The sequence below is a fragment of the Anopheles gambiae genome, chromosome 3 (genome assembly GCF_943734735.2).
Source record: "Anopheles gambiae chromosome 3, idAnoGambNW_F1_1, whole genome shotgun sequence".
Classification (NCBI taxonomy): Eukaryota; Metazoa; Arthropoda; class Insecta; order Diptera; family Culicidae; genus Anopheles; species Anopheles gambiae.
The window spans coordinates 50,042,206-50,066,324 of record NC_064602.1 but is presented as its reverse complement, the minus strand read 5'-3'; the positions used below and the strand labels follow the sequence as shown (position 1 = coordinate 50,066,324).

Below are 24,119 nucleotides of genomic sequence, written 5' to 3'. Positions count from 1 at the left end.
ATTTCAAACGCTGACAGCCTCAAAGGGAATAATTGGTGATCATGCGCAAGAGAACCATTCAATTTCTCCATCTTACGTTTTCCGATGTTTGGCCGAACTACGAACGAATATCACATCTCCTAACATCGGAATCCGAGATCTTGGGGAAATTTCCGCGAAGTATCCCTGTACACACTAAAAACGATATGCATTTGTTGGTTCACAGTTAGTACCTCAAAGGCAAGGAACAAAAGCTGTATGTTTACAACGCTCACTTTGACGATTTGTTGTGTTTTGTTTGCGTTACGTAGGCGAACTTCTTGTTTGACTTCAAGTGTTTTTTAAAGAGTTTGTGTTAAACGGTGTTTTTGTTTGAGGTAAGCAACTAGCTAAAATAAAATCTTCCTACACACTAAAATTCATTGCAAGTTTCCGTTCAATGATGTGCTCCTAAAATGATTGATATAGCTAGTGGTGGGACGATACCATACGGTAAGGATATCCTTACTCTCAACCTTACGCAAATTATCCCAATTACATGCGCCGCTTATACAACGATGGCACCCATTGAAGTACATTGTGAACATTCCTTACAAGGCAGTAAGTGTCCTGTGCTTAATATGCATGACTTCGCGAGTTGCTACTGATCTCTTGGACTCAAGATGATAATGAAATACAATTAGCCTGGGTGACTGTGATTAATACAAGATTGATGGTCTGGTCTTAATCGTGCTCGTCCTTTCCTTTACGACATCTCCGTCAACAAGTCGGAACTCCTTGCAAAGCATTCTATCCTAGGAAGAACCATTTGCATACAACTGTAACTACTCAAAATTGTGCTTCTGGGACTGCGTCAACAGTATCTGATGCATTGCATCGAAATTAGTTTTCCTTGTAAATGTTAAAGTTCGCATCGTAATTAAGTTACATCACAAATCTTGTGGTTGTTCTGATTCTGTATTTTAAATTCCTTGTAGAGGAGCAAATCCCTGGGATACACTCGATTATTGCATATAGTATTAATATTGCACAGTACTTATTCAAGAATCGTAAAATATAAAGTATTAATATTTACAACTTTTAAATTATAACATTTTTGTATAAAGTTACTCGCATTAAATTCTAAACACGAGTGTTGCATTAATAACTTCAAAAAAATAATTAAATTATGTTAAAGATTAATTTAGTTGCTAATTTGTCCGATGTTGTTATAATTTCTCATTACGTTAATATTTCAGCGTACAACACAAAAAAATCTCTTAAAATATTTCGCAAATCTGTAAGCTTACAGCAAATGCCTTTAGGACACTATGATACAAAACAATACTAGGAGCGTTTTTAAATTTTTACTAAATTGCAATCGTAACGAAACTACACCATTACTGGTTTGGCACCTAGCACCTGCATCAATACTGGTTGAGCAACTTAAAGAAAGCTTACAATCTACATAAGAATAAAAATAATTAATACCTTCAGTGTGGAAATACTCGAATAGAAACAAATACGAACCGTACATATTAGTAAAACTTGGTTGCGGTCAATTCCGTGCGCTACCAGCCTTACAATTTCTAGCGCCCTGCAGTGAAACGATAGGGCTGAGAATGTAGAGAGAAATAACGTAGAGCCGCAGTTGCTCATTAAATTCATTCACCTTGCTGAATATTTACAATATTCTCTGCACATTGCACCTCATAGCGATGCAAACACCAACAAGTTTACAAAATATGGAGGCTTGTTAAAGTGTTTTGCAGTTCTTTTTTTAATCAACTCAATTGTACTTCCGTAAACTCATACGATTCTAAGCCATACGCAAATCCACAAAATATGTATTTTATGCTCTCTACGTTAATCTAAAGTTTTGAGAAATGTTTATTATGTTGTCAACTCAGCAAACAAAAATCAAATTAGTTTGTTTATACACCTTCTTCCCAATTCTGACATACTATAGTCAACCATCCACCCCTAAACTGCTTAGCAAATGATAAATAGCTGCCAACGTAGTCGATGACGATCGACAGTTGATTTCTGCTTCAGACAAATAGGAATTGAAACTGACATCATGAAAAATAAAATATGATTTCCATAACCACCGGTGCAAATACATTTTGTAGCAGTCAAACGCTAGCCCCAACAATAGAATGAGAAATAATTTGCTTTTGGAAAAGGTACGTAAAAGCCGACCTATAAAATAGTACCTTAACCGCATGCTTCTTTCACGAAACATCCCCATTTGCATCGCTTCAAAAGGGGGAAAAGGCTGAGGGGACTAGTTTTTTTTTGGCTCTTTGCTTCCAAGCAATGTGTTTTAGATTGGTATGCCTCATTTTTTATAGTTTTACTCTACCAGTTTTACCCAAAGTGACTGGTTTCCGGAAAGTGACTCCATTTGTTGTCGTTGGCATCAGCCGCCAAAACAAGAGAAAGCAAAACTCTTTGCCAGAATGGATTTATCGATTGAATTTTTCACCTCCACGGTTGCTACAGACTCGTTTTACCTGTAGTGTACGTACATAGAGTCCGTAACTCTAAAATTGATCCTACGCCTATAAGGAACTTCATAACTAATCTCCATGCAACATTTCACCGTTTTATATACTGTGATGGCTGTGATATTTCCCAAATTTGAAATAATAATCAAAAGAATGCCCATTACTTAGTGCCACTATTTTACAGTTTTAAGTTACACCTATTATCCATTCAACATCTTCCTAATAGTCATTGTAAAAATAATAAACTGATATGACAACCTTAAATGCAGCATTATAATAGTATTTTGAATATAGAATTGAAATTATATATACTTTGTATAAATATCATTGAAAAGTTACTACCAAAACCATAATTAAAAAAGGATTCTTAATAATTTGAATAATAGGAGCAAAAGACATAAAGAAAAAAACAATACATTCAAGATATAAGGAAACATTTTAGATACACATTGTGCTTCGCACTTTCCTCTTTGTTACGATTTGTTGTCATGTTACCGTAGATTGCTTACATGGCTTTATTCCAACATACGTTAAAAATAAACACACACAAGCTCGATAGATTAATCTAATACAGGAAAGCAAAGGAAAGTAAAACTCTTCGAAATATGTGCCAAATGCCTCTTTCTTGTACATACTACAGGAAAACCGAAGTGAAAATGGCCAATTCCCAACAGTATTCAAACACAACCCAGTTCCGGCACTTCCAATGAATTTGAAACCATCTATATAATGCAAAAGCGATACGGTGCCATACAGGTACAGGTAATAGTGACCGTTTTGGCTCACCTTGTTTTCGGAACAACATGTGAACGGTGTTGCAAAATCAAACTCAGTACAAAAGATGGTGAAAGTGGATTGAGATGTATCTAACACCTACAAAAAATCAGCCACTAGCCCCTTTGTCACTATGTTCAGTCAAACAGACGATTCACTTCGATACCCCCAGCAGACCAGTTTTGGATGACAATGCGTTCATAAATATTGAGCTACATTGGATGGTTGATAGACTTATCGCGCTAGAAAGGTGACAAATTTTTCGAAACCTCAGAGCTATTTTTTCATGAATTATCAATACTAGATAGTCTTAGTCGATAGTTCCTTTTTTCTGGTTAATGCATTGAAAGCTTCGATTCATGGACATGAAATCAGTGTAGATCAAGAGTGTATGAAATGCGAATGACAATACGAAATTGCTCGTTGCCTGTTTTTATAGCCAAAATCATCGGTGACCATGATAATCAATGCAACTTCCTACTAAGTTCCACTATAATTACACCAATTTTCATTTATTATAAGATTTCAAAGACAAACTTCGAAGAAAAGGGAGCCCATCCGGATTCTCCTCAAATAAATTACTACACAAAATCTCTCATTACGAGTACGCTTAACCCGAGGATGCTCTTTAACCGTATCAATAAAGAGCTTCGTTCAAAGATTATCACATGCCGTCTTTTGGCTCTCAATTCACCTGAGCATTTTGCCTCGAATAACTTTTTGTTGAGGCAAGGTAGAGGAAAAGACTCATTTCTGCTAATCTCCCATTATCCTTTTTTATGGGTAGAGTTTTCTTCTACTAGGAATATAAAGCATCTAAACATAAATACCGATAAATCTAATGATTTATTCATTTTACTAAGCTGTCTAGGTGAAGGTCTGTTTTTTTGCATAATTAGTCGTTCTTTCCGTTCTTTCTGCATAAAAACAATATTAATAATTTTACCAGCCTCAACAGCTTGCTGTAGACACGAATCATGTATTGTATTTGCAATTTAATCATTAATTTATTGCCTACACTAGTATAATTCGCTTGGTTATCATATCACATTCGTGTAGTCTTCAATTTTAAGACGAATTATATTCATACGGACTTTCTATTACCTTTGGCTACCATTGAATTGCATTACGATTCCTATCCATGTTTACCCTGAACCCCAAACTCTTTTTAATCTTCAAATTTACTCCAGGTGTGTTAATAAACAAATCAATCATTCATTTCTACCCCTACCACCAATGAACATGATTCTTCTAGTACCTGCCTAGGCTCGATGACAAAATCGTTTCTTAAGCCAAGCGTTGGCAAAGCTATGTCAAACTAACCCGTCCATTTCAAACGCTTCTGTGAACATGTCTCAACCACTGCGAATCCCAGCATTTGCTAAGCTACCAATTGTTATCAGAGTTGGCTTTCCTTTTGTCTCCCATTTCTTCGCCGTGCCACCTGATTTCATGTCACTGTTGAAACCCTTTGAGAGTAAATTATGCATGCTTTCACTGATGTGTCCGGAGTTAGCGGAGCCGCCTACGCTACGCCACGTTACGGTACTATCTGTTAGTAGTGCGGCGAGGTGAGGTGTTACAGTACGCATAGGCGGTACCGGAACACATCACACTATTCACGTCACTCGATAAGCGCCCATCTTCATCTATATGCAAATAACTGTGCTCAAAACGTGGTCTTATGTTAAATTCACCTATCTAATCAACTGTTCTTCTTTGCGCAAGTGTGAAAGCGGAGCTGCTGCTCCATGTCGCAACTGCTTCTGTTGTCTAAACTGTTTGTTTTGTTGTCCCTGTTTTTTTTGCTAATGATTGTCGTGCTCGTTGCTGTTGCTATTATAAATTCGTTGTTTAACGCTTAACCCAGTAGTAGACCAAATAGAAGACACAATATCGATTGAACACCTTTTTTGAAGAATGTTTAATTAAAATGTTTCAATGAGTTCTGTACCTTTTCAATGTTACAAGGTCTTCGTACTTCAAAACTTGAAACGTATTTTCTATACATTGTATGTAATTCATTTTTGAACATTTGCATCCTGCTGACTGTCTGCAAATAAAAGTGTTTTACGATGATATGCGAAAAGTACTTAGAGTAATTATGAACCCTCATTGTACAACGCAATGGACGCAATGTGACATAACCAACCAAACCACAGGCGCTTGAAGCTACTGGAAGCTTGTCACATTTATTCAACGAGAATTTAACCAAATCCATCATTGACAGTTTTATGATTCAGCTATCACGGGGGAACAATATGGGACTGGCCTTTCCATCACCATCAATCAGCCGTATAGCGATGGGTTCAATCTCAACCGAATATCAATAAAACCGATCAACTCCATCATCGTTTCACCAGATGGTTGGGTGTTTGGTTGGCAGTCAGTATGACTACCTTTGACTTGTCCGTTGTTCCTACGCTGACACACTTTATCTTCTTCACCCTTCGTGGAACCGCTCGAGCTTGATTTTAAGTTTCAACTTCCGCATGGCAACCATGTTCAAAAATCAACTCCATTCTGCCATGCTTTTGTAGCCTTTGGCAAATCCAACAGTACCCTAGCTCCCGTTCCGCAGCACCGAGCATCCGGTGCAGTATCGAGCGCAAAATGCAACTGTGAATACTTGCCCGTTGCACCTGTTCGTACGTCTACACTCGATTGATTGAAATAATGACTTTCGTTTTAATGGAAAACCTATAGCTTCAATCGTATGAAAGGGAACGAACGAATGAAGGAACGATTTGCGGAACGCTTGTACCTCGGCAAATGGGTTTAGGCAGACCGCTCAAGACTGCCTAGCACACATTGCTAAACGGTACACAACACAATACCAGGCGCTGCAACGTTGTCTTTATCTTTTCATCCCTCTGCAATAGGGGTTGCTACTTGCAGGGTTTTGTTCCACTTTGCCACCCTTTCAACCGTACCGGAAGTACTGAAGTATTTTTCTTGTCCGCCTCAGCTCGTTTCTTTCGTCACTACACTCGGACACATGCCTGGTTTTCATCTGCTAATGTCACTGATGATGATTGATCAATTTTGTGATATTGAATTATGTGATCAATATCCGATTCATGTGCAGTTGTTGAAACAAACCATCATTTAAGCATAACTGCAGCATCTAAAATGCACATTATTCATTCGTATGAAAATAACGAGCGACGTAGAAGTGGTGAAAATTAACAAAAATGAAATGAAATTTTAATTGTACTGTAAAATTTAAAATTTCAATGTAATTTTAAGTGTACAATAAAATTTCAAACAGACAATATAGTAATTTTGATAAAACCTTTAATAACTTAACATTTGGCTAGTTAGCTGTTTCGTTATCTCACTATATATAAAATCGAAAATCGCCGCAATGACGTGAGAGTAAACATTCAGCGAGAGAGAAAGAAAGCGGTGAGAGCAGAGCTCTCTTAGCAACGCGCGTTGCTGCGAAAGGACTTGCTCCAAGCACCATTGCTAGCCCGCAGATGATGCGGGCAATGGTTACTTAGATTTTTTGTTTGGATAAATCGATTTGAAATCACATGGTATTGGATATAATGAACAATTCTTTAAATAATTAAAGATGCAAATTAGCCACCTGATGATGAGGCCCATCTCATACCCCTTCCCATTATAAATCAAGATTATATTCAAGGCCAAATTAAAAAAAAAACATATTTGAAAACTATGCAAAATACCTTAATTGTGAAATGTTTGATATTCCAATTAATTCAATCATTCATAAAGCCAACCATACTCATTATTGGTGCTTAAGCACCTCGAATACTACATACACCGTCGTCATCAGCAGATAAGTGTTGTATATAATATCCTGTAAAACGGGTTGCTATACCCGGTACGTCGAACATGTACACTCCCTCAAATCTTCTTCTATTTGTCGTAACGTCCTACGCGGACATGCCGGCCTATACAGGCTTTCGAGACTTAATTCATTACCACGTGGCCGGATATTCAGTCCTTGCTGCAGGCGGTCTGTCCATTCTGGGCTTGAACCCCTGAAGGGCATGTTATTGAGTCGTTCGAGTTGACGACCACGTACCACGGGACCGCCCCAAATCTACTACACCCTCAAATCTACTACTCCGCATTACAGGCTGAGTCGGGACAAGGAAAACGCATGACAATAAGAAGCAGATGTAAGCGAGAGACCCTAAGCGCCCATATGCTAAAAAACCTTGATGAAATTTCGAGCGAGGAAGCGGCGGGAGTATTGATGGCTTGAAAATTAAAATTGAATTTGTAACGATTTGCTCGCGGGTGGGAAGAACTCCTTATTTCAGGATGTCCTTCCGGAACAAAGCACTAAAGGAAGAGATGGTTCATTGCGCAACATGGCTGCAACATACTGCGCGTTAGGTGAGACAACCGTGCGCACTGCATTTAGCCGGATCAGCATCAACTGCAGAACGATCCACAATGAAACTATGCTTACTGTAACGTGCCCAAGAGGGCTGAAAAGATTCTGACTGTATCTATCAAGAATGATGGCGATATCTACCATGTGATGCTATCACCGTACTATGGTGCTGATTAAGAACAACCACGTTATAATTGGGGCTGAAAGATGTGGGGGTTCAAGAGTAATTAAAGTAGTTTGGCAGTAAACGTGAATTTAGTTAATTGATCTGGAAAGGTTATAACAGTGTTGAACCATTCTTTTCTATAACAGTATAGATTGGAATATTAGAGCTACACCGTTGAAATAGTACGTGAGGGAATATGTTCACTGTTGAAATTTGATGTTTTGCACAACAATAACAATTGTCTCATACACAAATACCAATTCCATTCAATACTTCAAAACCAGTTTCAGGATAGTAAAATAAAATTTTGAAGGCGTTTTTGGAAATGACCTTTTTGAAATTTAAGACCGGGAAAATTGACATTGAAAATCTCATCAATCTAATCAATCCAAGCATCTATTACTTATTACCTAACGTATGAAACATAAGTCGAAAAAAAGAGTAGAAATGGAATTCGAACCATGTGCGATATCATATTTTTGTAGTTCAATCTTACATTTATGGGCATAAAAAACACAAAATGGAATGAAGCAGAAGTGAGCATTTCAAAAAAATTGGTTTTTAAGTACGCAATTGGGATTGGATCTAAACATATTGTATATGTGTTAGCGGCACCCTAATTTTTTAATCCACTGCAAATCAATACGTTATTCAATTAACACGTCGTAGAGGTTACTACTTAGCTATGCTTTCGTCGATGGCATATTGCTCAATACGATTGATACTCCTTCATTTCTGTCGCGCTTACATTTGTATGCATCTTGTCGCACCTTACGTTATCGTTTTCGTCTCCAGTTACCTATATGTCGTACACGTTTTGCTCGCAATGAGCCTTTTGTAAGAGCTATGTCGTCTTTTAATAGTACTTCTGATCTGTTCGATTTCAACATATCCTATCCTGTCTACCGATCCCGTCTTCGCTCCTTTTCCGTACCATAAACTCCTTCCAACTCCTTCGTGAATAATTGTACACTATAGTCAGTAAGAACTATGGCTGTAACCCAACGTGGCCGAGCAATTAATAAACTAAAAATAAAAATAAATAAATAAGTGCTTTCCAAAAAATCACGCCGATAACTAAAAAATAATAATCAAAAAATTATACATTTGTGTCAACAGAGGCATGGAACGTATCAGTTCGATTGAAAATAAGTAGGAATGCAGCTACTGAACCTTCTATTTTATCAAAATGGCCATAAAACTCGCCAATCATGATTATCATTGTTATTACTTACAAGTGTTAGTAAATAAGATTCATTGGTACTTTACGTGCGTAACAAATAGCCTTAATTTTTAACACCAGTTAAAAATAATTACAAAATTGCGCGACTTGGTTTTTAAAGGTTATTTAAGATTTAAGATTTACATCAGTATGGCTCAAAAGTAGCCTCATCGATATTTTACGGTTCTGCAATGTACAGTAAGAACTGTCCAGGAAGTTACAAGGTTAACACATTTGTAAGAACAAATAAGAACAAATAGGTGTTTGAGTTATGGTTGTTGCCACTGAACGTGTAGAGTTTGAAAATAATTCGAAATTTGAGAACATCCGGTAGATTTTACCGGGCCTTAACTAGTACAGTTATATAGTTTGTATAGTTAGTAGCTACAAACATACGTATAACCTTTAAAACGACCCAATAAATCTTCTTCTTCTTCTTTTGGCACAACAACCGTTGTCGGTCAAGGCCTACCTTGTACCCAGTAGTGAAGTGAGCTTTGGCGTTCAGTGACTTTTTGTTACCATAGCAGGATAGTCAGTCCTACGTATGGGGGCACGGTGGTCTATTAGGGACTTGAACCCATGACGGGCATGTTGTTACGTCTTACGAGTTGACGACTGTACCACCAGACCGGCCCTGACCGAATAAACAATTGATTTTAACTAAATAAAATTGAATGTAATTGAATTGATAAGAAAAAATGAAAATAATTTGTTAGTCTAATGTTATGTAAAGAGCTATATAATAATTCCCTGAATGACTCTTGAATATGGATGCGTGTTCCAACATTTTTTTAAAGATATTCCTTTATTTAGAAATCAATAGAATATTTTCAATATTTACATTTGTTAACTGATCTTGATGGAACTCTACCGCGAGAATCGACTGACGATAGGTTAACGTGTGCGCATGGTTCTCGATTCAGGACTTAATGACTCGTCACTAACCTGCTCGTCATCTATGGCGTGGATTTAATCTTTTTTATGTTTTTATTTACATTTTGATATTTTCTGAAACTAGTATTTTTTTTCGTTTTAGTTTGTTGATATTTCTTTTATACTTCAATTTTGGTACCATTTAATTATCCAATTAGTGATTATGGGATCCAATAATTTTTCGTATTATGTAAATTCATGTAAAATTGTTAAACTAAGTTTAAAAAAGATTATTTCAATGAATGTCCGTGTCAAATAAGCAGCGTTGTTCAAACAAATGTGATTTTTTATTGGACGTTATAGCCCATTCCTCAACGATCCAGTCCTCTATTCATATGCCTCTATTCATGTATGCATTGCACAAATTATGCAATATTTGGTTGCTTGCTTGCTTGCTTGCTTAAAACAGTATTAGACTAGTTGCATCTTAAGCTTAACAAGTTTTTGCAAAGAGCAGATCCCTCTTATGTAGGATTAACTGATTCTTCATTGCATTCAGTATGTATTTTCACTGTCTATCATAACTTTATCCTCATAAGGCGTTGTAAATTAAAGCTATGGTTGTTGGAGTATATAATCATGATTTATTTGTTACAACACCTATACAAGGTGGTCAACCATTACCTCCGGTTCACACCTTACGTAAATCCACTAATTATTTCTTCGTATTTCATTCTCCTATCACTAACCTAGCATTTACACTCGTTTGCAACATTTTGTCACTTGCAACACTTTGTTTTTTTTTTTTTTTTGCAGCACCCCCTGAAAAGAGTACTCTAAAAGCCACTATTCATTACAACTACACCCATTCGTTCCTAAATGTTCACATCAAACAGCAAAACGCGACTAGTTCTGGTTGGATGGAGGATTGATAGCTCAAAACAAAAGCGCTCCAAGAAGTCTACCTTCATCCTATCTGTATCATAATCAAATTTGCCAAAAATGTCCGACTTTCCTATTTTCGTTGACGCGAAACACCCGTCACGCTGTCGCCAAACGGTTTACGTTTAGTCCGACAGTCCGCTGCAAGTGAAGGTTCTGATATGGCGTAGAAAGCAGGATAAATTGAAGGTTCACTTTTAGTACCGTGCACCAGTTTGTCACGAGTTTCAAAAGAAAAGCGGAAGGATATTATCGTAGCTAGTTTACCCAACACGATCGGTTCCATCATTCAACCGTTACGGAACCTAAAATATCTGCTCCGAATGAGCCCGTGACATGAAAGAAAAGTATAAATACCGGTACCACACGAAATCAGTTTTCATCTATACGTCGTAGCGCAGTGAAAGGCTAGTTTTTCCTGTCACCATCTCCACGATACAGCCGTGGTCTTGTGATCGCCGACTACTCTGCAACAGTCATATTATGAGGCACACCAAGCCTGTCAACCTGATGCCGCTGAGTGTGTTTGTCCTTAGTTGACGTGTTTTTACGCGTCTTCCAACGAAGCGATGTGCCGTTTTCACCCTTGTGAGAAGAAACGCTCCAAAAGACAGGTGCAACATTTGTGCTGATTAATGTCGGCTTATATTCACCCACTCTACCTACTACCCGGGTCCATGCTTTAGTAATCAGACGACGATGGTAACAGAGTGCAAACCCTGACAGTTTGAGGAACTATGTGTATAAGTATGTTTGTTCGGTTTGTCGCGATACTGCACACAACTAGTCTCACAGAACATAAATACATGCAAAGGGTGTGTTGCGCTTGTCATTCATTAAACTGTTCAAGGTTTTTTCGTTTCTCGCAACTATTATAATTTCACCAATTGATGAATGCTCTATTTCAACGAAACTCCTGGTAATTCCATGTATCTAAACTTGCGAATGTTTAATACACATACAAATAACGGTAACAAAATATTTCCGCCTGGTACTTTGAACTGTGTGCCTTTAAAAACTATATTCTTTGTATAATACTTATGGAGCCCTCTTTCTCCTCAAAATTCTTTTAAATTTTCGGTGTCCGAATTTTTCAATTCAAGCTAGTAACGAAGCTTCCTGTTTCGTAGCTCAATTTCTTCAGAAAGCCCTCGTTGGGTGCACTCGTTTGTCTTAACAGCACAGTTCTTAGCTGCCGAAATATATTAGCTGAAAACCCAGTTTCGTTACGACACCTTTTTATTCGCACCCTGAAATATTCTACATAACGAAGGATAATCGTAAACATGTTTGCAGTGGTTTAACCTTTTCTTTCCATTATTCGGCGTTCTGCCTACGCTATAGTGGTATCCCTATTCTATCTGTATCTTTCGGCCCTGTATCCCATAGCCGTCTGCAAGCATACAGCTTGGGTTGAATGTTTTTCTTACTAAAGTGTAATACCAGTTTCTCAGCATGCACTTAAGCGATGGACCCATTACGAGAATACACACAACAACCACATGACCATGGGCCTATCCCTGAAGGGTAAACAATACTAAGCTAAGCATAAAATTATTAAACGGGAAAATTATCAGCTACAAAAGTCTGCCATGTGGCTTCAAGGTGTCCGAGACCCTATGTGTGGTAAAAACCGTAGGAAAACAACACAATGTTTTCATATGTTTTGATCCCCTGTTTATCTACAGGTTTTGTGTAAACAAGATGATATCGGTCACTTCATAGTTAAATCCACTGCACGAAGAAAAGGGTACCGTGTTGAGTGTTTACGTACGAAATCAGGTTGCTCTACTAACTTTTCAAAATAACCAGACGAGAAGTTTGCTTTAGGATCCTTTCTCGGGCAATCAAAGGATATGTTAATCTTCTCGTTACTTAATGTCATAATATGCTCTCGGTTTCAAACTGTATAATAAACGACTGCAATGAACTTCTTCCTATTCTTGTATCCTCACCGTTTTCTGTTACCGAATTCGCCAATTATTCGCGATCATATCGTGACATAGCATAAATTTGAAGTAAATAAATCAATAATGGATGCATTTCTTACATTATTTACTCAATTTTTATATCTTTTTTTTTAGTTTCGTTACTGCTTCCAAAAAAGATTTTTACAATCACAAATTTCTTTTTAACAATTAACCAGGAATATTTTTTTCATGTTATATTATATTTTGGGTTGAAATTTATTAAAATTTATAATAATTAGCTACAATTTGATAGTTTCACGCTTTTCTAACAATTTTTTTGTGCTGGTAGAGTAAATTTGCCGTCCTATTCGTACATTACGACAGAAATGCAAAGTATCATGCATTAAAAATATATAAGTGAAATTATTTACATTGCTATATACATGTTGTAATGCCTTCCTAAGGTTAAAATTTATCTAAAATTAATTAGTGAAATCAAAACTAAACGGAAAATCATATTCGCATTACTATAAATAAACACGAAGTAAGTAGAATTAAATCAGTACCACTAATATTTCACGGTATGTGGCAGGTGGTGTTTTAATTATGTTTGAACCTAATCTTGAATATTAATTATGTAAAACTTATATTATTAACATTTACTGTTATTATGCTATACATACTTATAATCTTACTCTTGAAAATTGCTCAGATGCATCTTCACTTTTTCATAAAAATGAATGTAATTGTTGAAACTTATTATTTAAATGTCTGCTATTTGAATTAATTTTGTGTTTTTTTTTAACCCTTCCGAAATAATCATATAAAAAAAACAATATGGCATATACTTCTTTTAAATTGATAATTACATAATTTGATCTAACGTTTGAAATTGCAGCTCCTGATTTTTGGACACAAGCTCTATAATAAATTCTAAAATGTGTAGTACTAAGGAAAACATGAATATACTTTTTTTAGCAGTATTTATTTATACATAAACTTAATTTTCTTCATAATTCATTACATTGGTTCTGGTAGCTTAGTTCCATTATTCGCACCTTAAATCAATACTAGCTATTTCCTTTTAAATTTTAAAGATTATTACATGTATACCTACATTTCATGGTAACACCTTTCTAAAACAGTATTAACCTTAAATAACAAATCATACCTTTTTGAAATATTGTAGTTCAAAGATGCTCCTTTCATTTACCTAAATGTGTTTTAATATGTTTTCCTTACAATCCACGGGGTTAGTAGGGCTTCTAATGTTTGGTCTTTCTTAATGTAACAATAATTTAAAGCAAAAATACTGGTGGCAGTGTAATCTAAAACTAAAAATATGATTTTCATCCCGGTTGAAGTAGACTGCACCCTGGTCTATGGGTTCGAAAATCATTCATATAACATATTTGTATATTTATTTGATACCCCTTCAAACGTAAATAATTAACAAGAAAAGTTTAAAATTGAATCACATTTTAATACAAGTATCAAGTATCAATTGTATCTGTCTGCTGAACGTCGTTTAATAAGTCCCATTTTAAAAATATTGATGGATCATTCAAACAACGGCGAGAACGCTATTTACACGCTGTTTCGCTATCTAATTTAGATTCTTTTCTTTATTACAATACTTAACGAGCTTACCGTTCAATTAAAAGCAGGTGTAAATAAATCGTCATAATTCTTTCCACTCTCCATTAATACACAATAATGATGAACTCGGATACGAAATACGTGATAAATCATTATGCCCGACTCAACTCTACAGATCCGTTAATAATCTCTAACATTTGATAAAGGAAATCAATTACCTCGGATCGAATCGCATAAAACCGCCTTTCTGCCACGCTACAACAATGCAAGAGATCGAAGCTTTCACAACCTTCATCACATATAAATTATAGTTGCTCGTGGCGAGCGCAAACGCTTGCGACGGCGTTCATTAAATTGTTCCACATGACCTGTTAAATCACTTCATCAATAAAAATCGAAAGAAATCGTTAAGAAAATGTTCCAAAGAATGAAATATGCGGAGCGCTAAGCTGAACAGTAAAATTTATTAAATCCTCTTTCCAGATAAGAACGAACTTTTGTTCTATTTTGGCCACCTCAACATCACACGACTTAAATAAGCACTGTTGAACTGTGTAGGCAAATGGAACGAAACGAGCCTGGGTCTTTTAATATCCCACAATTTCCTAGAAAACCATCATATGCAGGTAAAAAGGCAACAGCAAACTCAAGGAAAAAGTTTCCGACAACCGTATCGCTATGAGCACGAAAAAAAAATGGCCCTATTCCGGGTTATCGATGCTCACTGCAAAAACGTTTATGCGTGGCTTTGAGTTCGCTCATGCAGCTCACTTAACATGTGCGCCATTCGATAATAATTACGCCAAGGAGTACCGTTTTCCATTTCATTGATTGCAATAGCAGAGAAATAGAAGCGAATAGAAGAAAAAAAACTCACGTCTTTAAAATACCGAAGGGCATATCATGTATTGAACTGACAGTTTCTGCAGAACAGATGAACAGGATGATCAAACATTGTATTCGTTGCAACGTAGGATCACGTAAATAGGCTATTTCTTGTTGAATTAAAACCATTCTCTATTGTAATATCAAACAAGATTGTAATGTTTTATAGTGCGCATCGTTTAACATGATTTATTTAACAAGCACCATTATCTAACCAATATTATATTTGCACCAGTTTTTCAAATGTTCCATGTTCCAAACGGGACTGGTAAACAGTTTCGATTTAAGACTAACTTATGTGTTATTATTTAAGATTTTTTCGACCTAAATCCTATCAAAATAAGGCCTACTACGCTATACACTGTCACTTCCTTCTCAACTTTCAACAGTTCTTGCCTTCAACGGTTCAAGTAGTAAACAAAAATCTGTCCTTTGTATACACAGAATTACTTATTATCTTGATTGGCGTATCAGTTGCCAGTTCCACCCATATCAATAGAAAACAAATTTTCCCTTCCTTCTCGACGAATGAGCGCCAGACTTGCTTACATAAGGCCGAGTGGTCTAGTGGAAGAATTGAGTAACAAATTTGATTTTTCAATCAGGAAAAATTGAACAAGGTGTGATAAACATCTTTTCCCTCGCCCAAAGGCAAATGTTTAGCAAAAGCTTACATTTTTTACTTTAGCCCTTCTGTTTTCAGACGCTGTTCAAACCTATAGAAACAGTTGCGGATTTTTTTTACAAATATGTGGCTTTGTGAATGCATGTTATTTTTCTACGTAAAGACCGACGTGCTACGAACAAAACTCCTTTCTTCATTCGATCACGTGTCGTTGTTTTTATTACTTTTGTCATCGTTGCTTTTTTCTTTCTATGTATGTAGGATTCAGTGCTACTGCGTCCTTTTATTTTCAGGCACCCAAGCGAAATAATAATTGATAAAATTACTTACTCGCTTCTCGATGCTATTTCAGACAAGCCCTCAGTATGTCACTATCTCGTTTTGTTCGGACCGCCTCTCCTGCTTGCTTGTTAGCATGGTGCGGACCATCTTTTCCGAATGGAAACCAGCTGGCAGCAGGTGCTGGGAAAAGCTGCTACGTGAACGAGACCGAAATGGAAGAATGAGCAACGCCACACTATTTACCATCGACAGCTTTGACTTGATTCGCACACTTACGTTGCTTCTGTTGGGATCGTACGCGGCGGCAAGACAATTGCCACAGGTCGTCAGATGAGCTCGCAAAGGAAGTCAAACAAAAGAAGAGAAAAAATCAGCAGCAAATTGACAACTGAACAAGAACGAAGAACGTGTCATTATTTCTGACAATTTTCGATTCATTTTTCATTACTTACTCCTGCAGTTATCACTGTGTTACAGCCACATTCCTAAGATTCGAACTTTCTGCTCTCGTCCGGTGGTTCTGTTCTTTCTGTTCTTTATTCCTTTACGAGCACAGTACTTCGTTACATTTCAATCTACCTGAACCTACTGGTGCTTCGGATTTTCGTAAATCCCCTTGCAGCTCAAAACGGAAAAAGGAATACGTCGCTTCTCAAGGACACCATACGGTGGGAAACGTAAAAGATCGAAGCCAATAATTAGCTACGTGTCACAAGAGTGTCAAAGCGGACCCTCGATGTTCTCTTTTGTCGATCCCAGTTTGAACCAAGTCCGTCATTTGCTGTGCTATTTTATGAAAAATTGAATAAACCTTTTCTATATTACCAAAAGCCTTGATGATAATGTATACAAATAAGAAAACTTACATTACTAAAACATCCTACGAAACTGAAAACAGAGATTTGCTATCCGCGGTATTACATTTCGCTAGTTGTGTACAAACAATTATGTATCAATCATATTGTTTTACTTTCTTTACTAGGTAAATCATAAACAGTAATAAACATCGTTTAAGATAGGATACGTAATCGCGCATGAATTGAATTGGCGTTTGCTTACATTTTTGCAAGCAGAAATAGTCTAGGCTCAAATTCTGAGGCTAGTTTAATGTATGGTTTTGTTTGGACTGTTGACAAAACATCAGCCAGCTAATGTCAAATTCCATGGAAAAAAAAACCAAACGTCTAGTATCGTGATTTGTTTCATAATCATTGAAAAACGTATTTTAAGTTACATCGAGTGCGATTGATTTTTCTCGTTCACTTGCTCGCAGTTATCATCGTTGCACAGTTGCAAAACTACTAATTTGCCTTGAACGTACATGTGCCAAGGACAAAATTTGTCATTCATTGCTATTCCTTTTCTTTACTCCCACATACATAAATTCATCGCTTATCCTTGCAACATTGGTGGCCCTGCCATGAGGGCATGAGAGTCCCAGAACGGAGAATTGACATTTGAGAGTCAGGACCGTTGTAGAATTTCACTGCAAAGCTAGAATGTGACGGTTTGGTGATGGAGAAATGTGTATCCCATTTACTACTTGGTTCAAAGGACTCCAGAGCATCACAGGCATAGTATTTCAAGATTATGTTTCATCCAGTATGTGCCAGTCCGGCAAATGTTAGGGAAAAAGGCAACCATGTGTAACAAGCTATCGTACAAGTTTAATGAACTAACCAATCTGTGACTACGGTGACGATGACTAAGACCGAGTGTCCTGCTAACTGTTCGACTGCATAACGACAGTCCTTCCGGTGGTAGTACTTGTGGCTATCGAAACGAACCCATTGTTCCCTCGACCAGCCTATGCAAAAAGCGGCCCACCACTAAACTACGCCTCATAACGGCCCACTGTGGCGAAATGTTTCGGTCCGGGTTAATCAGAGCTACAGCATCTACTGGCATTCAACAAAACGTGTAATCCTGTAAAATTAAATGAAAATCTCCATGTCTTCGATGAATCTGTCGCGTGTGGTGGTGCACCGCTCCAAATACCTGGCCAATCTGGGCCTGGTTGAATCTGTCACCAGGCCCGGCTTTGCATAGTCGTTGTTCCGCTCTGGCAGGTACAATACGTCCCAAAACCCACCGGGGATAGCAACCGCAGCATTTCGATTGCACAAAACGATACCACGTGTAAATAGATTCAGCAGCATATTGATGCTTATTTATGCATCGGGTCTAATGGAATTCTACCATCATAATCATTCGTTGGCAATTTCTCGATACTTTAGTCAACATTAGGGAGGCAATGTTGGTCGTTCGATCAGCAAGGGGAAAAAATGCTTTGCAATGCATTGAACCGAAAGAACATCTCACTTCGTTTGTATTATTTCAACACACACACAGAAATACTTTTCAAATGCAGCTTCAAATACATAGAGCTGCAATTAAACAGCTTACAGGGTAATAGTTTTTTCAGCTGTAAAACAAACCCTTCAACACAGAAACAAGACATTACGTAATGATTTCAACTACCTGGTTTACTTCATTTGAGATAACTTTTGCTAAAACTCCATTGCAACATCATGCAATTTTGATAGGATGCTTAATTTAAAATGCAATTCTAAAATACGTTCTGGATGATTCTAGCCACAGCTTGAAAAATAATATTTCATTCAAATATTTTGAATTAAAGCTCTAAGCCGTGTTAACTTTTCTACCAAACATACTTTTTTAATCGATTCACAAATCAAACTGACTTTCACTGGCTCAAGCAATTTCAAGCTCCTAAAATAACACAATCAGAAACGAATAAAAATAAGTTTAGTTTAGTTATGTTTCGATTAGTTGCAAATTCAAAAGTAAATAAATATTATTGGCCTTTCGTTAACATTGCCTGATACATATTTTTCAAAATTTTCGTTTCGTCTAGACACGGTGTCAATCATTCTAACGTACGGACACTAACTGCTGCACCCTGTAATTGTGGTTAAAGTGTTATGAAATGAGGGTTTGCTTAATTGGTTAATTAAAACAACAAAATCTAAATGGGATAAATAATCAATCAACATGGCACGATCTCAAACACATGCTTTATGTTTGCGACACGTTAGGGCAATTAACGTTTACCTTTTCGTGGCATTTTGCCTCCATGTTTTCACCAATGAAAGCGGAGTGTGGTAAGTAAAGCTGAAAACAGTTTTTAGTTCAATCGCACCGTACGACTAGTCTGTTTCTAGTGTTACGCCATTTGTGGGCAGCGGAGTTGTAGCGTAGTTTCGCAAACACGATGTGTAGCATATGGCCATTGTTGCAGTACAAGTGTCACAATTCACACATGGTCCCATTCTAAACGGTTTCCGCTCACCACACCCAATAAACGCCAAACAGGAGTGGTACCAACACAACCACTCTACTTTAAGGCACAATCTGTGTTCCATTTCGAACGAAGAACCGCTACGGATCACAAAGGTCAGCGATAGTGTCTAAGCAGGGCGGGTGAAACCGAAATCGCTGTAATGCTAATGAAATTAATTAATCACAGCGTGACAGTGGAAATAATTTAAAATTCTGCTTGATTTTATCGTCGTTTTGCTTTGCGTTTGGCCCCTAGTATGGAAACCGACCGCCAACAAACAGCAGGATCTCGAAGACCGGAAACGTTTCCCTAAAGCATGAGCTACAACACATTATTCCTAACCAACACATAGAGAAAGATTTACACATTCTAATACGATAAGCGGAAAAGTGGTACATTCATGCAATGTAGCAATTCTTGTGATAATTTCCATACGAATCAATGCACACTCCTAGACGTAACACTTGCAAAACAAAACGCTCGAATGCTTGCACCGTCAGTTTCTATATTGGTAGTAGTATAAAATATAACCGTTTCATTTGAATCGAATATAATATTTTTCTTGAATTCTAGTACATACGGGTAATTTAATAAAAAAATCAGGGTAAAAATTTTCTTTATCAATAAACTATAAGACCGAATCATTGCTAAGAAAAATATTTTTACTTTTTATTAAACATAAAGATATATAGTATGATTTAGAATTGATTTGTTTTGTTTCGTTTATTTCTCCATACATAATTTCAAATGCGAATGGCTTTGCTTTGATTATTGTATAACTGTTCGCATACTGTTTGCATAATTTTAAACAAAGTGATTCTCACACGATTGCAAATATGAATAACAAGCTTGGGTACGATTGTAAGATGTGCGTTGAATTTGAAAACAAATCAACAATTGCTTTGTATAATGCTTTCACCACGCCACCTTACGTGACTCGATACAGACGCTTTAGATGTATGCTAGTTTGAAGTTTCGTTTGCTACCATAAGAACTGCCAGGAAGATTCTAGGATGCCCACAACGAAAGATAGCCCGAGAACTCACAAACCATCCTTCCCGAAAACTTCTCGCCGTCACCAAAGTCAACGGCAACATCGGTAGCCGCACTGGTAGCAGAGGCAAGTAGCAGCTGCGGGAAATGAAATTAATTTTATCGGTTTCTGATACTTCTGTTGCGGAACTGCTCGGGGCAGTCATACGGGTATAAACATGCTCCGTGCCACCTACGGCACCTGGGCTTGATTCTCGCGACGCCATCGATTGAGCGAAGACGAACATGTAGGAGCGTCGATTCGTATGCGCACCAAAGTTAACGTTAGTCCCAAAGGCGACGCCTGCTACGGAGACGCAACGGCTGCTCCGTCACAGTAGATGTCTGTATAGTAGAGACGCGGTAAATAACTCCAACGCCACCGGAAATTGGATTCTCATAATGAAAGCAGCTCCAAGACAAAGTTCGTGGAAGTTGAATTACCGACGCGCAAACGAGCTAATTTGCTTAACAGTGCGGCTTGATATTTCGCTCCGAGCTGACAACAGATCTGATCGGATAGATGGATGGATGGATGGATGGATGGATGGATAGGTGGAACTTATAAACTGTGTTTGACGAATCATGTGTACATCCTTGTTTATGTATCTTTGCCTATTATCATTGCTTACGAGGCACCTGCTTTAGATAACTATGCATTCTGTCCGACATAAGGCAATGTTGAATAAATTGAGATAGAGAGAGAGAGCGAGAGAGAGAGAGAGAGAGAGAAACATAGAAACAATGTAAAACTTTCAAAACTACTTCTGTTGTCGTTGAAATTGCAAAACGACCTTTCATATCATCATAACAAAATATAATATTCATGAAATGAACACTTCTAAGATTATCCAGTTTACTACTTAAAGATATCCTCGCAGGTAGAACCGTTCTTGGCAACACTTGCATGGCTTTATTTTAACACAATCCCATTTGCTCATAGTTTTCCTGTTAGATTATCTCAGGAATTATTTTGGGTGTGTACTTACTAGCAACCAATCGTTTCATTAACTCCCTGCCTTAATTCCACACCTTAACGAAGAACTACAGCAAATCCTATGAGCATCCAAGCAACCAATAGGGGATGAAAAGGAAACCAAATTCATGGAAAATGCAGAACCACCTCTTAGCCATAAAATAAAAAGCTTTTCAAAATAACACACAAGCACATAGGTTTACGAAGCAATCCTCCAAGCGCTGGTTAAATCGAACGATATCGAACTTTCATGGCCAAGAATGTTCATAGACCTTTCCCACATTTGTGTGCCTTTTATTTATTTTTCCACCTTTGGGCTATCGCTGCTGATCGTTTTGAGGTGTTTTCTAGCACCGATTCAGTACAGTTCAGTTTTTTGCTTCGAACACGAAACGATCTTGCCCAAACCACATACTGTCTGCTTCCCATGCTACGCGAAGAATCGGTAACGAATGCAACTCTACCCGGAAATAGAAATAGTAAACGTAGTGTATTGTGCTGAGGGAACGATTGCATTGCCTTTAAAATGGTTCAAACCGACCGAAAGACGAAGCGTTAATAAATAATGCATTTCAGCCCGTTTCTAACGACAATCTTTAGGCACTGAATGCATTTTAGCATCGCTACACCTGACCCTAGTACATATCAGATTTTTTGTTTGTGCGGTGACCTATCTTTTATCAATAAAACCTATGGTTCTTTAAACGTTTTCTCACTTTACTGTACCATATTCAACATGTAGGGTGTAGCAAAAACCTTCTTCCTAATTGTTATACCCTTACAGTTTCCTATCCTTGCATGAACGAATAAAAATGTTTAAGTTTCCACTAACAAATGCATCGATAGAGCTTTGTAAAACACAAATCAAACAAAATGTCATCAACTTTTAGTATTTATTATGGAGATTGACAATAAAATAAGGAAATGAAGACGCCTAACATCAAATTCATCTTAGGTGATGACTAAGTCCGATTTTAAATTTGTGTTAGTTGTTATTTTATAGACAAATTTATTCTGTTTCAATATTATTGCATCGCAAGTTCAGATTATTCAGCTACTTTTTTCAGTATTCGTACCCTCCTCCCCCTCCATTTCATAACAAAATTATACATAACTAACACTTCAAATGTTTTTTTTTCTTCCAGATTTGTATCGCTCCATAATGATTCTGAGGATCTCATCATCAGCTACGCAATAATTAAAACAAATAATAGAATTGATACAAATATATTTTTATTGTTTTAGGTGCAACGGGACACATCATACCTCATAAAAAATCGGAATATTCGTTAATAACGAAGAGGTTGCCACGATATATATGTACCTTTCAATGCCCTGTGCTTTTCTTACTATATATTTAGCTACCCCCCATTGTAAACATTGTAAACAAATGTATAAATTTGTTTAAATGTCAGTGAATCGTATGCGATTAAAACTAAAAAGATTAATTTCATGAATGGACACTTCATTTTTCACAACAGCACCAGTACTAGGGCTAGTTTGATTTGGTAAACAATGAGGGTAGCCGAGCTCCGATCGATGGGAAAAGGAAATAGAAATGATTTGTTATAGAAAATATTAACAAAACGTATTAGAGTTTACAGCCGGTCTCGTAGTACAGTCGTCAACTCGTACGACTTAACAACATGCCCGTCATGGGTTCAATCCCCAAATAGACCGCGCCGCCATACGTAGGACTGACTATCCTGCTATGGGGGGAAATCAATTAGTCACTGAAAGCCAAGCCCAAAAGTGGGTACAGGCAGGCCTCGACCGACATCGGTTGTTGAGCCAAAGAAGAAGAAGAAGAATAGAGTTTACATCAACAGTACAATAATATTTATTTAATGTTCTGGTTAAGTACTGTTACCTTGTTATCACTAGAACACACACAAGAAGAACCCAAGACTCAGGTCACTGTAGGCATTAAAAAAACAGAAAAAGAAAATGTATCAATATTCAGACATCCCTTCAAGAAGAATCTACAGAAACACTGAAACATTACAGATACAGAGATTTTACGACCCTCGTGACTACGACGGATGGTCATCAACTTTAAGGAAGCGTTCACGTTACATAAAAGCGATTTTAATATTAAGTAAATAAGCAAGAGTGAAAACCTTTCGGATTATTCGTTCGAGATATTTATAAATAATAACAAAGGTTTATTTTTCCATTTCTTATAAGAATCTAGTTTTAAAATTCCACTAAAGAAAATGAACAAATCTAAATAAGCTGTGTACAACTTTATAACTGAAAATGCTTATCAGCTTATATATTTAACTAATATAAACTATCAGAAATCCTTCTCCTTTTCTTTTTTTATATTAAATTTCGCAAAAAGTGAAAGAATGACTAAAATCTCGGAATGAACAATAAGACTTTTTAGACCATTCCCCTTGAACAATAATGAAAACATATAACATAACATATAAAAACTACATTTATTTGTCTAAACAGCATCTTTATGAGAAGTAATAAATCAATAGTACTCCACAACGTCAAAACATATCTAATTAATCCTAAGTCCAAACCAAAAACAGCATACATGTGCAATAATGTATTCATTTAGTAACAAATTTATTCCATTAAGCAAGGCGGTCGATGCTGCTTTTCTCCGTAAAAAAAATCCATCAAAGAATTGCTGACTATTTTATTCAAATCTTTGCATCGCACTACCACA

At 36.9% G+C, this 24,119-nt stretch overlaps 1 long non-coding RNA gene across 1 annotated transcript; it reads left to right on the top strand.

Annotated features, from left to right (window-relative positions):
- The first annotated feature begins 218 nt into the window (after window positions 1-218).
- Window positions 219-23,744, top strand: LOC133393023 (uncharacterized). The gene is made up of 2 exons (XR_009765961.1): window positions 219-356; window positions 22,582-23,744. It is a non-coding gene; the product is annotated as an uncharacterized LOC133393023 (long non-coding RNA).
- The last annotated feature ends 375 nt before the right edge of the window (window positions 23,745-24,119 follow it).